This window comes from Hylaeus volcanicus, chromosome 6, assembly GCF_026283585.1.
Source record: "Hylaeus volcanicus isolate JK05 chromosome 6, UHH_iyHylVolc1.0_haploid, whole genome shotgun sequence".
NCBI lineage: Eukaryota > Metazoa > Arthropoda > Insecta > Hymenoptera > Colletidae > Hylaeus > Hylaeus volcanicus.
In genome coordinates this window covers 17,275,675-17,290,662 of record NC_071981.1, presented here as the reverse complement: position 1 = coordinate 17,290,662, position 14,988 = coordinate 17,275,675, and the positions used below count along the sequence as shown (strand labels likewise).

Below are 14,988 nucleotides of genomic sequence, written 5' to 3'. Positions count from 1 at the left end.
TTACATTCAGAATAGTGCAAGTCAAGAAATCTCATTTAAAACCATTGTCATATCAACACTTTTCGATATTTTCTTTATATTTGAGGTTTATGATAGAGCTCCTACAATTTAATAATTTAAGAAATTGGTATATACAGTAATTACAAAATTCCTACAGTTTATTCGATATTTATAAATACTTTCGTATATTTATATCTATATGTATTATTTATTCTACCATTTATTATTATTTATATTTATCATATATTATACATTCTCATTCTACATACATTGAAATTCTATGTTTACACATTCGTTCGATTTCTTTCAAATAAAATTGTCGAAAATTTCGAAACATTTTGCCTTTCAAGCTAGAGTGCCTTCTTGATATTCGAGCTGGCTCATCCTCTGGAGAGGTCGAGAAACGAGAGTTTTCGTGTTGCACGGCACCCTGGGGCCGGCCACGGTTAACTTTCGCTGTCAAACGTCACGTAATCCAGGGCCGAAGCCGTTGGGATCCTCTCTGCCGCGTAAAACATGGGAATGACCCCGCATAATGGGACGTGGGTGTTGCAACGCGTTCCGCTGCACGCTGCTCGGCCGCGAGCGTCGCTAAACAGTGCACCTTGTCCCTCCAGGTGAGACCAATCGCTTCCAACGAGTCCGAATTGATTTTCTGCATTGAAGAAATTGGACGGAATTTCGTAGGATTTATATAAAAACAAACGCTGGTGAACGAATGAATAATGATGGAAATCAGTCACAAGACACAAGTAATTTTTGTTATGTGGACTTCTAGTTTTTTGAGTCACCTTCAGAATTGTACAATTGTATCTGGAAGTAATAATTAAAAAGATTAAAGGAAATAATTTCAAGCCTTTACATGAGTGTAAGGAAAAGTGAATCATGAATTCTTAGTACAAGAATCTTCTTCTTTTTTTCATATTTTTAATTGCAAAGAGAAACTTTAGGCCAGATGATTTCTTTGTTACATTATAGTTGATCAAATTGATAAACCGAAGTGTGCCAAAAACACAAGCGATCGACGAGCATTTAATAAAATGCTTGTAAACACATCGTGTAATAATCGTTTCGCGCCAAGTAATGAATTTCATAAGACTCATTTGTATCTGTCCCGTATAATCACGCCGTTATCTCGCAACTATCTGAATCTACTCGCCAGTAGCCGGATGCCGACATGTTCAATTTTTCCCCATTTTATTAATTTAACGTCATTATTAAGCAAAGAGATGGATTTCAAGATTAAAAAAGTGAATAAAACGTGACGTACATAGTATATAAATGTGTAAGAGGAGACGTGGAGCTAACAGTCTGTTATTAAAGTCTGACCTCAACGTTTGAATGTGTAACCTTTAATCGCGTAAAGATCGTAAGGTTCTAACGAATAGTTCCCAATTACTTTTAAAAGCCCTGAGGATAAATCCAAGATAAACCCAAGATGTAAGGAAGATAAGGCAATAAATGTTACATAAACGTCGTTTTGTTCGTACTGTATTTTTTATCTTCAGAGTAGAAGCGAATTAAAGAAAGCAGTCGAAGCGATGCAGCCTAGCCGCGCGTCGTTTCATAAGTATACCTAGCAATTTCGCCATTTTACCGCGGCGGATGGAAGTAATGGACAGGTAATGAATTGCGGAATGGTCGATAGTTTGCTTCATTGATAGAGAAGTAAAGTCGCAATGTTAGTAAATATCCGATCGATTTACATGGTACCAAGAAACATACGCAATCAATTCGTTTTCGGTGAAAGCATCGCAAGCATACCCAATTTTGGTAATGAGCAATTAACCCGTCGTAATTATCAGCGAGCGATAATTTCGTTGACCCTGCGCTTCTTAATCGCTGCTCTTTTATCGTCGATGTTATCAACGATGTTACTTTTGGCATTCGCAAGTGAAAGTGACGATAAATCTGGGTGCAATTGCTGGATAGCGAGATCATTTCGTCGACCATCATTTCTTTTCCTTTATTTTAGTGTTCAGCGTCGTTAAACGTCACGACGTCGAGCGTTAAAATAATAGGTGCTTTAAAATAAAAAAACAGTCGTTAAACGTGAAAAATGTACTTAAAAGGCGTTCTTTGGTTGATTTCTTCCTCGTAAGTCTGTGAAAGAAATTGAAAATTAATAGTTCACAACAACTCGAGACAACTACCTTAAATAATGAGAATACATTTAGCTCTCTGAAATAAACAAATAAAATTTTTTTATACACCCTTAATCAACTCGCTGTCAGTTGAGTACAAAATGGTAGACGAAATTATCTCCGTTAATTCTTTGTAATTCAAATCTCCTAGTTGAATTTTTTATCGCACGACCAACCGTTCCAGACGTCCTTAAAAAACTTCATTGCGAGTTACGACGAAAAGTTTCAAGGTAAATTAACCGTAGTTAATCCTACGAAACTGGCGTTTAAATTTAAGAAACGTCGGATGCGGCGGAATCGTCCCGGAACTTCCGTTCACGACTTTCACGGCGAGAAGCTATTCTCGATCGAGCGGATTGCGCAATTAATCTTCCCGACGGTTATCCAATTTATGGGAATTAGAAAATTATATATTTCGTCGATGGCTGGCCGGCGAGATTCTCCTGAGGATAATGGGCGTAGGTGTCGCAACGCGCGTGGGTATATCGTTACACCTTCGACGCGCATTCAACGCCATCCGAGAGGAAAAAAAATCCTCGCAGCGGGAAGGACGACGATTACCAAGAGTTGAAAGTTGAAAGTGACAGTGGAAGGCGTCGAGACCCGAGCCATCTCGCTTTAATATCTGCCTCGAACGTCAATGGCGAAATTATTTCTCTTTGTTCTCTGGCTTCCTCTGGCATCAAAATGGCCACTGTGGTGCGCAGAACATTATTTATTTAAAATTTATATAAAATCTTTTCTTTCGATCTTTATACAAAAATTTGTTTCTGTAATTTCAATTACGGATAGAAACGAGTACAAAATTTCAAGTAATTTCATTAAGCTGTTTGTTCATAATAAATTCGCGAGGAAAGCCTTATTTTGAGCGTTTTACTTGAGTCTCCTGCTTTAAGGAAGACACAATTTAACATCGTTATAATCCTGTTGATCATAGATAGACTCCAGGTTTTATACATTTATGTCGTACACCAATATGAAACATATACAAAATATACACATAATGCATGTAGAATATATTCTATTAATTAATAGAATAATAATAATACTTCGTTTTGTATAAATAACCTTTTGGTTGTGTTAATAAATGCATAAAATTCGCAATTTAATCATGAATGTTAAAATTTCCATTTATACATTTCACCCAAATGTTTTCTGTACAAAATAGTTCATTGGTGAAATTTCTAAGAACGCCTATACACGATCTGTGTATCCAGCTACTCGCTTATCAGGTCGCATAGCTCGAACGCTCTTGTCACGCCCGTGGAAATATAATTACCGCACTTCCTACGACAATTTCCATTCCTTTCACCTTCTCCGTTACGCTAAGATTGCAAAATCGACGGAAAAGAAGCCACGCCGTATCGAACGTCTGCACAGAGGCCGCCTTGTCCCTCTTTTCGCGTCTCCATGATCCTGACAGTGAAGGTACTTCGAGGACGAGACCTTATTCGATCAATCACGCTATCCTCCAGACTGCCCTTGCCTAAGGTCAGTTTCGATTGGAGCTTAGACCGGAAGTGACTCCAAGAATCCACGTGCAATTTCTTTGAGGCGATGAAAGTGGAGGTCACATGAAGGTAGACACCAGTCAAGTTGGACAGAATTTTATTCGAGTAATAAATGAAGAATGAATGTTCATTTTGTGACGAATGCTCTGCGACCTTATGACTATTTATGACTCGTTGTAAGTAGCTGTGATCATTTATGACCCTTTTCGATCTGTTGTATCATTTGTGATAGCTTTGTGATTCTTGTTATCGTTGTGAATTTTGTGATCGCCCGTGTGTAACGCCTTGTGGGCGCGTTTGAGCCTTGTGATTCGTTGTGATCTTTACGACACTTTGTGATCTTTGTGATACTCTTTTATATTCCAATGCTAGAATCATCAAACAGAAAAATGCATTGAATGTGAAGTTGCGTGGTGCGAACCAATAGAACGTGTGTGTATACTTATATTAAACCTGGATAGATACGTAAAGACTTGTGAAATGATCCATGAATTTATTTGACGATCCTCCTTGCTTATTGAATATAAATATAAAATAAAAGAAATCAAAACCAAAGGAAATTGAACCGAAGGAACACGTCTTTTGTTTATATGCCATTAAATTTCTTTTTATTTATGCGATGAGAATTTCGTTCATCTTTGGTTTCAGGCGACGACAGAAGCCGAGGAATGCGCGTGGGCATACAGAGAAGGTGTGGTGCATGCTTCGAGGACAATGCAAAGTGAATTCGAGCGGTCGTGTCTGCGAACGACGCTCGAAAATGGGTCGACCAGGCGTTTTGTTCGAGATCGACGCGGATCTGCTCCGGTTTTACGGGGCGATGATTCCTCGGGGTCGTCGACTTTCGTTTCGATGATCGACGAAGGACGAATCGACCTTTTATTTCGTTCGCGAAACTCGCTCACCTCAACGGTATAACGAAACCTTGACGTGGGTAACTTTTACCGATTTCACGGCGAAAAATGGGCCGCAGACGTGGAGTCGATCGTTCTCGATTAAATTATCGATTCGTTCGCTGATTTTAATGTTCACAGACGGAGTGAATAACAGAGCTGTAGATTCTTATAAGTGGATACTCCTGTTTCGCGAGTTCTTTGAAGAATTTATTTGTAAAAAACTTTGAAGCATTCAGTGTTAAACTTTTGTACGTTTATTTGTTCCTTCAGCATATGATTTTATTTATAATATCAATTAGTTGGTGAAAAAGCCCTTCGAGCAGAGTTTACCAGATTACTGGTCTTCTTCAGATTAATAGTGTATAATAACCTAACAGATTAAGTGTGTGGTATGTACATACACAATTGTTATGGAGCAAGTAAAAACTTTAATGCATCTACGAAGGTGACCAATAATCTCGTTGAGAACGATTATAGTTGATTATTAACTTTGACTGTCGATGAATAAATTCTATTCACTCAGAAGACTTTCACTTTTTATTCGGTATCCTTGCACAGCTATTTATATATCCTTTCACTGATACATACGAACCTCCATTTTCCTACCGTTTCCTGAATTATTATTAATAATATTGCAAGTTGAATGCCAACGAAAATTCATCTGTTCAGCAAATGTCACTATCAATAGATGTTTATTAGTTGGATGATGAGTTTAATCACTATCAGAATTTATTCTCGTGGCCGTGGTTATCGTCCTTTCTAAAATAAAATGAAGCATACTCCCGCTTCATTGAAAACATAGACGCTAGACTTTCTAAAGTAAAATAACTGAAACGGATCAGAATGGAAAAGCCCCAGTAATTTGAAAATTGTTTCGAAAATTCATTCGGAGCAGAGTGAAAAACGTGGAATCGATATAGGTTACGCCATTGCAACAGTTCTGCCCCAAACGCAGCTAACAATCGATTGCACATTCGAGAAACATTCGTTTCCTTAATGAAGGAAGTAAATCTGAATAGCAAAGTGAACGGATTTTAAACAGGAGCAAAAGTGTACTCAGTTTCTAACGGAAGTGGAGTTGCACAACTTCCTAAATGAACGGCGAGCCCTGATTCATATTAATTTATTGGAATTTAGCTGGTGTTCAGTTCCGCTGTAATTTGATATTGCGTGACCCAGTTGGGATTGCGTATCGAGAACAATTTTTATAGCTTTCGATGCTGCGTACGCGTATGGACGATCTATCGATAAATATCATGCGTGTATGCTCAACTGATGGAATTGTGGTTAAGACCGAGACATTAAAATTAAGATGTATAATAGTAAATAAGAAGACTATACAAAATTCTGAACAAGACAAAATGGAACGTGTTGTAAGTACTCAATAAACAACAACAAGACTCAACAGATAATAAACTCCGGAAGATAAACATTTGAATTGAAAAGTCTACAAATAAGTTCCCAATAAATAAAGTGTTACATACGTTTAGGCTGGCAAAAAATAAATACACAAAACTCTTCAGTGTCAATAAGCAGCGTTGTTTCGGAATTCATGTCGATTTTATTATTTATTGGGTGATCGATGATCCGTTTCCAACGCAGGGAAAACGTCGATCCTCATAATCGCTTTCCATTAACTGAGTTTTCCCTCGTCGGTAGCCTGGTACCAATCGCCATCCCGTTTCGAGTGATTTATCCCTCGTTAGAGCACGGAACGAAGGAATCGGAGTGAGAAGAGAATTCTCGGCCAGCCAGCCGTGACGATCCCGTAACGATCGTAACGCAAGTAGCTGGATACGCGGTCTCACTATTATGCGTTACGTCGTCGCAGTTACATTAAAGCGGCTTGCACCGGAACGCATAGAAGAAACGACGTTGAGAGACCTATAAATTACCCCTGTCGCCATCTTTCTTTCTTTTCCATTGGTTCACGACACGATTGGTCGCGTGCAATCAGTCCCTAAAAGTTTCTTTCGTTTTATTAGTAAGTTATACGATTGTATTTATTTAATATTTAGAGCTTTTCTGTATAATATGCTGTTGACATACTTCCCAAGCAAAATTTTCTTCTATAAATAAAGAGAATGGTGAAACATATTCAATATAATTCTATACAGAATTTCTATTATTTCTACGTTCCATAATATGTTTTATGTTACATCACTGAGTTCTATACTATTCATTTTGCTTTTTACTATCCTCTGTCTCTCTGGAAGCCGAATATTTCATCTTTTCGAAACGGTTATGGTTTGCTAGTAAAACAGTTTTAAGTGCATTTCGATGTTATTCATTGAACGAAATCTTTTTGTTGGAAGGAATAAAAAGCAATCACATGAGATAATATCTAGAGAGTGCGAAAAATTAGATGGAATATCCCAGTGAAACTTTAACAATTTATTTCCAACAAACATCTTCATCGTCTAGATTAAAATTACCAATATAGAATATTCTAAATTAATCATTGAACATTTGTAGAATTACTCCCGTCAACGATGAAAATTTTCAGTAAGCAAATTCATTTTTGTCTAAGCCGCCTAATTAATTTTAGTAAATCGACCTCACTTATTAAAACATTACTTCAATAGAAATCTAATAACTGATCAGAAATCCCTGTAAACGTAGTGTTAAATGACGGTCTTTATCTCGCAAGAGTGTGCGGTTAGAAAAAGATTCATGCAGGAAAATTCTCAACTTTCTCAAAGACGCTGGGCTTTATCACCAAATATAATTATGTATCAATGGACATTAAATTGTGACAAAACGTGGTCACTAATAACCTTGAAAAGTGCATGTGAATTAAAAAACATAAAAGATACACATTGTGACTATGGCTATATCACGAAATGATAATGTAAGTGAATTGTTTTTCATTGTACTTAATTACCGTGGACGCAGCAATTGGTTACTCCTGACCTTTGTTAAAAATGAATAGCGTTGACACGGATCGAGCATTCGAACAGTTGAAATCCTACGTTTCAAGGGAGGCGTTCATAGGTCGCCGGTTCAAATCCGGCTCGATGGAATTTTTCCTCATCGAACGTGACAGGAGCCTCCTTTCTCTTTGACGCATCAGTAGCAAACAGTTTGAATTACGAGCGCCTGGGATGAAACGACAATCGCGCATCCTCGATGGCTCGGTTGGCAAAGACACCGTGGTAGCTGATTATATTCGAGATGTGATATCCCATAGGTCGCTGGTTCAAGCCCAGCTCTCGAAGGAGGATATTTTTGTAAAACCGCTGGCTGACTCTCTGCCAATTTTTTCTTTAATCGAATACTTCGACGTTTGTTCGATTACAATGCCTATTGAGAACGTACTCGTACATCCCTTCGATAGCTCAGTTGGTAGAGCGGTGGACTGTAGTTGTTTGTTGTTGGTTTTAAAGAGAAGACATCCATAGGTCGCTGGTTCAAATCCGGCTCGAAGGAATATTTTTATATAAAGTGCGAATAATATTCACTTTGGTAGGAAATATTTGATATTTATTGATATTTTGTAAGGGAGGACGACATGTGATAAAGGTGTTCTAAACGGGTATCTGTAGATGTGACAAATTATGTTAAAACACAAATTATAATACAAACATTGTCTTGTTATATGACAATACAGGAATCACAGTGTACAACTTAATGACAATTATAATTTGGAATCATAACAATAAAAATGTATGCTACAATTGTAATACAAGTTACATGCTGTTGTTAAGTAAAAAAATATACTATAGTAATTAAATTATTTTATTATTCGATAAAGTAATAACGTAATAAGTTCTGTGAGACAATCACGTGGTCGACCAACCTAATAAAATTCGTTCAGATATGCATACTGTCTATGTTGAAATATTATTAAATAATATTTAAATATTTTAAATTATATTAAACAGTTTGTACAAAAGTATCGAATGATTCACATGCATTCTTAACAGACAACTGCGGATCTTGCTACTGTACAACTTTAATTAATCACAACTTACATCCCTTCGATAGCTCAGTTGGTAGAGCGGTGGACTGTAGTTGTTTGTTGTTGGTTTTAAAGAGAAGACATCCATAGGTCGCTGGTTCAAATCCGGCTCGAAGGAATTCTTTTTATTAAATTTTGGAGTCGCAATTTTTTTTGCAGATATAATTAATTATATAAAAAACAAATATTATTATTTATGTTTCTAATGCATGTTTTATTAACTGAAATCATCAAATGTGATGTATCGTAAAGTGTTTAACTTATGACATAAATTTAAGTAACTCCATTCACAATCCTTCGATAGCTCAGTTGGTAGAGCGGTGGACTGTAGCGGTTTTATTCACAAGAGATATCCATAGGTCGCTGGTTCGAATCCGGCTCGAAGGAATTCTTTTTTTTTCCCAAAATAAATATACTTCGTATTTATTTATCATTGTTTTAACTCTTTAACATAAATTGTTACGTTATTTCATTCATTATCTATTTTTTAAATGAAAGTTTAATTTATTTTACGTGCGATGGTCATTGAGTTACGCGATAGTATTTGTACCAACAAATGTAATGAATTTATGCTTTGTATACGTTACATAAAAATAGTAGCAGAGATTCGTGTAGCAAAAGTCAGTTTATAGTTTATTTGTTTTATAATTTAGATAATTTTTTAAATGATAGTTAAAACGTTTGCAGATGAATTACTTGTATCAAATACCTAAATATTTATTGTTCCTAACTTATTACTAGTACATCTTAAATTACGATGATAATTTGTTTAAAAATAAATTGCAAGCAATATCGTTTTAATAATTCCCGATTCCATATGACACTAGATTCTCTAATTCCTTTTTCAATTTAACATTCTAAAATGTACAAAACTAGCCCCAACTTCTCCGTGTTATCAGATCTGTCACTTTCTTTTAACTCAGCGTTATAAGAACGAGACTTTGGAAGTTAGTTTTGCTCCATAAACTCACTTCGCATGTTGCTTCGATTTCAGACTCGTCATTTCCAATCATCTTGCGTCTAAACGACAATACCAATTAACGACGAGTGAAAACGACGTCTGTCGAGAAAATCCAATCGACTGGACGATCATCTCTCTCCTAGTGGAGGGGGAATTTCAATTAGCACCGTGCAGATTAGTTACACGGCTCGATAGGAGGGGGTAAATAATCCAGCGGTGGTATTCGGCTTCCATCGTCCGCTGACCTAATAGGAGTCAATTTCACCGGCTCCCATTTCTTCCAAGGTGCGCCACATACAGTGGCAGTCAAAAGTTTCCAACTTGAAATTCCATTGTGGCTGCGGTGACGTTACCATTGACTTTCCTTCGATGAGTCGCAAGTTCGATGTTCGATATTTCAATTAGTTGTCATCAATTCGATGTTGCATCAGTCGATACTTTTGGCGTTTCAGACTTGAACTGGATGGCGTCTTGATCGCATTGCTGCGTCCAGATAACACGTCTATTAAATTTGACTACTTGAATCTCGCGCATGATGAATGCTGATCTTTACAATTGAAAGAGTAGCATTGGGAAGTTTGACAGTGATCGCTGGCGATAAAAATGATTGGTGGTTATGAAAGATACTACATGCGTCATCGTAGGATCGTGATAACAACACTGACACTGCTGTTGTGTCTATGAACAGCGATGTGATAAGCTATCGAATAAGAACGACTACACGCAGAGAAATCGAGTTAGAATTGAAACGAAGACGCTAAACGACTCATGGCAATTTATATTTACAAATTAAATTAAATTTCCATTGTAAATAAACAATAAACCAGTCAATAAATTCCAGGAGCCCAAAAGATGATGTGTTTCTACCGCACACGATTGTTACGGATTAATTACAAACTTCAATACCTATGAAGATGACTAGTAATCTCATCGAAAACGTTTATAATTTATTATTAATTTTGAACGTCGATGAATTAATTCCAAAGCCTAAACTTTGGAATTAAAAAGCTTGTACACAGGCTCCCAGTAGACAAAACGTTAATGAGCATTGGCTTAAAATAATAATCAATACAGTTGCATACACGTGTAAAAATTATAGAAGTACTTTTATCTCGTACTAATTTTCTGTTCATATTCATCAGCATTAGTTGTTTTAAATAGGGTATTTTTCTGCGAGCATGAAGGACCATTAACAAGCATTATTTCTCTTGAAATTATAATCAATGCAATTGCATACAAATGTAAACGTTGTTGAAGTATTTTTCCCTTGTACTAATTTTCTTTCCACATCCATCGGCATTAGTTGCCTTAAATGGTGTAGCTTTTTGCGAGCACGAGGGAGCGTTAATGGGATTCCTGCATGATCTGATCGGCATCCTGCCGAAGGAGGCTTCAGCCACGGCCTTGCCATGGCGCCGAGGTACGCAGCTTTCTCTACTTTCGCTTACGCGGGATTTTCAGGGCATCACCAGGTTGTTCTGAGCACGGTATTGTCCGTGTTAATCGTTCAGATCCGCGCGCATTCCTCTGGAGAATATTTACTCGGTGTCGGCCCGCCGAGGAAACGATTCCATTAGCGGAATCGCTGCCCGCGAGCTACAATGAAGATGTCGGTGAATTACGATGGAAAGCGTACACTGAATGCAACAAAATTACGGATACGATTACGGAGGAATGAAGCTTGGCTTATATTTTAACAGTGGAAATTCAAATAATGAACGTCCACGTGTGGTAGCTTAATTGGTAGTACGGGGACTGGGCAGTTAAATTTCTTCGAAATGTAGTGTCATTTGGGAATTAATTTCGAGGAAATGATTGCAAGTTTTAAATTCTCCTTTTACATGATGTTCGTAGGTATCTTCAAGACTAAGACAATTATTTTTAGTTACAGGTATATGGGCGTTTCAAAATAGCCTCGTAAATAGTCATTTGAAAGTCCATTTTTAGGAAGACGTGTTGATTTTTGAGTGATCCGAGCCTTAAAAATTAGGGTATTGAAATTTTCTTAGAGATGGTTATTCTAGAATTCTTTAATTTCAAATTGAACAAGTGGAAAATAAAATTAGAGATTATTACTATACTGTTTTCATTGAGAAAAAAGAAACTGTTTTATCTTTCCTTTTAAAACCTACAGTTTTCAACAAAATATCTCCTGGAATAATAGACGTAAAATCTAATTATCGTAATCCAAAACCTCGTTCCATAAACTGATAATATTTATATGAAAGCCTGTGTATCAATCCTCGAGTTTAATTCTTCTAAAAAAAGCAAACAAGATTCGTCAAGGAGTCAAAAGTAAATGAAACAAATGCTTGTTACACAGCCAACGAGCGTACACGTCTTTTTTAAAATTAATGTAGATCACCCCGGAATGAACCAAAGAACAGATGTTGGAGAAAGAAGTTTGTAATTGGGATTTTTACAAGACACTTCGTCGTCGGTCGACGATTAATGCGTCAGTTGACAATAAAATACGGCCACGTTACAAGCGCTGCGTTTTCCAAAGATTTATGCGACCGGGATACAGGAATTTAATTGCAACATGTGTTGATTGCCTCCACAGTACGTGGGTGGGAACGGTGTGCTGGAAATTAATTAACGAAATTCTTTATATGCCCGGGGTACGTGGTTGCAACCGTCGATAAGGACTACCAAGACTTGATGAAGAGTACTCTGCGATCTTCCCTGAAATTACTCGGAGAGATATGTAGAATAATAATTATAATAATTATAATAATATGCTAATGAGATTATGTAATAATAAAAGTGGAGAAGATACTGTAAAGAGAAGAATAATTTCTGTTTAAGGGGGTACACATCTTTTTTTTTTTTTGATCGAAAAATTTATTCTTTTTTATTGATATGCTTGTTGTTTAAAGTCTTTTAAATATTTTTATCACATTAAGTCTAAAAAGTTTCTAAGTGCCAAGAAATAAATATTTTACAGAGAATATTTGTTTTAAAATATCTCTAGAGACACTTAATATTCAGTCTCCTAATGTTGTTTCCCACATTTATCAAGCGTCATTAATAAAATTCACTTAACATGAATTTTCAAGCCTGAAAAATAATTTTTTCCCCATACCTCTTCCATGCTTTATCGTTATTTTACCTAAGTTCTATCAAAGGTTGTGCGATTTCGACACAAACTGTATCATCACGTCCCATGGTGCGCCGCCAGGCACCGACTGGGATCGTCGCGGAATGGAAACGATGCACGAGGGCGACGAAAGAAAGGCTGCATCGGAATGCAATCGTCGCTGAACGTCGGAGTTGTTGGTATTTTACGAGGTTACCATGGTTTTTCCATCGCGTCCTTTCTTTTTCTGCCTCGTGGCCACGTGGTAAATAACGGGACCCGATATGCAAAACGCCCCCACTCGTCATTCTCTCCTCGACGCGGGCGAGTTGTCCACGATGACTTATCGCAATCAACGAGATAATCGACTACCGTTGTAATTTCATCGTTCCTCGATCATCGTTCCCGCTACCGTGTCATTAAGTGCCGTTTTGCTTTCGCGATCGACGAATAACGCTCTCCTCTCTTCATTCCCTGGAAGCATCGACGCAAATAGAGTCTTCCACAGTCGTTGGTACACCTAAACTACAAATTGCAGGATTGCGATTCAACGCTTTATGTTGCAAAGTCTGTGTTTGACTTTGTCGAACCTCGATACCTTATTAATTCAGTATTATGAATTTCAATAAAGTAGAAATATAGCATAGACTGCAACAAAGTAACTTGTTCTACAGAGTCTAATAAAATTCTCATGAAAATTAAATGAAAGAAAATATAGAAAGAATATCTAGATAAAGTCACTATGCACAGTGCACAGTGCAAGAAGAGAAATATTCAGACTGGGAGGCTTCGAAGGATCAACAAGGTTGCAGGAAAGGATTGCGTTACGTAAAAGGTTCTGACAGTGAATTATTAACGATTTCTGAGGCACAAAGTCTACGCAGTCACTGCGTCGCAATGGGCAGCGCGATGGATATATTAGATGTATGTTCCTCGGTGTCGATGCGACATCAAAGGAATTCAGACGCTGCAGACGCACTCGAGGACAGGTTCCACGGAGAAAACGGCATTTTCAGGGGGAAATAATGCTGGGAGGATTTAGGAGTAAAATATTGGAAAGTCTTGAACAGAAGACGTGACTCTTTCCACGTAAATATCGAAATAACGTGCATTTTGGTTCCTAATTAGGTAATATGGAATGCTAATAGTGAGGATCAGCGTCAGTTTAAGGCACATTAAGTTACTGGTTACGAAACGCTTTGAAAGGTGTCTTATTAAAAAGAAAAGAGAATTTCTACATCCAAAATGCGTAGATAAAAGATTATATTAATTCTTTACAGAAATAATTTTACGCTTCTCCCGAATGCCCCAAGAATACCCTCAACCATGCGTTACATTTATTAATCTGACCATCCGAAACCTACACAGGCAAAACAGTTCTGCCATAAACAGTAATAACACCCATGCGGCGAACAAAGTATCAACTTCGACAGAGCACTACACAAAACCTGTTGAAACTGAACACTTGCCCGTGTCATGCGCACGCAATTCAACATTGCACTCCAGAGTACAGAGCCGATCTCAGAATTTAAGACGAAGGTGTACTCGAGAGACTATCACCAAATGATCTAAAGTTACTGGACCTTGAGGCACCATTACTACCAATCATACCTCGGCTAGTTCCAAAGACTTTTTCTCCGAACGTACAAGCGCGAAGAATGTGGTTGGTGCTTTCTCATCCCATTGCCGCGACGCTGACCACGTTCACGCGACGTTGTTCTAATTTTCAGTTGACGTAAAGTGACCGCTCAGTTTCGTAATTGCCCTGAAAACTGGAGCCAGCGCGAACGTTGGTCTTAACACCATCTGCATCACAAATCCGTGGATTGATTTCGTCGGGAGTCGATAGAAATCACGCTGCTAGCCATAGTCGAGGGTCCAGGACCTGGTGATATTATAAACAGCGAGACAAGGGTTCCTCGTTTTGCTCCAAGTCGGTAGATCGAAAAGAAGTGAACACAGAGAATGACATTCCTTCGCTGGACCGAGGGATTTAGCTCGAGATTACACTGATACTGGCATCAAGTACACTTTGAATGCTGTTAGAAGACAATTCAGATTTCAATTTTAACCCTTTCCAGTTTGCGTCATTACGTTGCGAAATGTTCGTACAAGAATTACATTAAATAGTCTAACTTTGGAAACGTGTCTTCTTTCATATCATTGGACTTCATTATAAATTCTTATAGCCTTTTTGACGCGGACACCACTGCAAATATAAAGGATCTTTCAAAAGAGGCTTCAGAATTTTTTTTTTAGTATATTCAATATATCTCATGATGTATTATATGTATATATTGTAATATATATTGAATATGTTCAATTGGTATATTTTAAATAAAGTACACATGATTGTAATTAAACATAATTGAAAATTATGACACCCAGATTTTAACGTAACGTTTCCTGTGACCAACAAAACCCGAAGAAACAACA

At 37.3% G+C, this 14,988-nt stretch overlaps 1 long non-coding RNA gene and 3 other non-coding genes across 5 annotated transcripts in view; all 4 read left to right on the top strand.

Moving 5' to 3' along the window:
• LOC128878309 (uncharacterized) overlaps positions 1-5,040 on the top strand; it is a 36,474-nt gene extending 31,434 nt beyond the window's left edge. For both annotated transcript variants that reach the window (XR_008457387.1, XR_008457386.1), the window contains exon 3: positions 4,304-5,040. This is a non-coding gene — a long non-coding RNA (uncharacterized LOC128878309). The remainder of the gene's footprint in view (positions 1-4,303) is intronic.
• A 2,838-nt stretch (positions 5,041-7,878) lies between these two features.
• On the top strand, positions 7,879-7,980 carry Trnay-gua (transfer RNA tyrosine (anticodon GUA)). Its single transcript has 2 exons — positions 7,879-7,915; positions 7,945-7,980. It is a non-coding gene; the product is annotated as a tRNA-Tyr (tRNA).
• Positions 7,981-8,528: 548 nt separating this feature from the next.
• Trnay-gua (transfer RNA tyrosine (anticodon GUA)) lies at positions 8,529-8,630 on the top strand. Its single transcript has 2 exons — positions 8,529-8,565; positions 8,595-8,630. It is a non-coding gene; the product is annotated as a tRNA-Tyr (tRNA).
• A 176-nt stretch (positions 8,631-8,806) lies between these two features.
• Trnay-gua (transfer RNA tyrosine (anticodon GUA)) lies at positions 8,807-8,899 on the top strand. The gene is made up of 2 exons: positions 8,807-8,843; positions 8,864-8,899. It is a non-coding gene; the product is annotated as a tRNA-Tyr (tRNA).
• Positions 8,900-14,988: the final 6,089 nt, after the last annotated feature.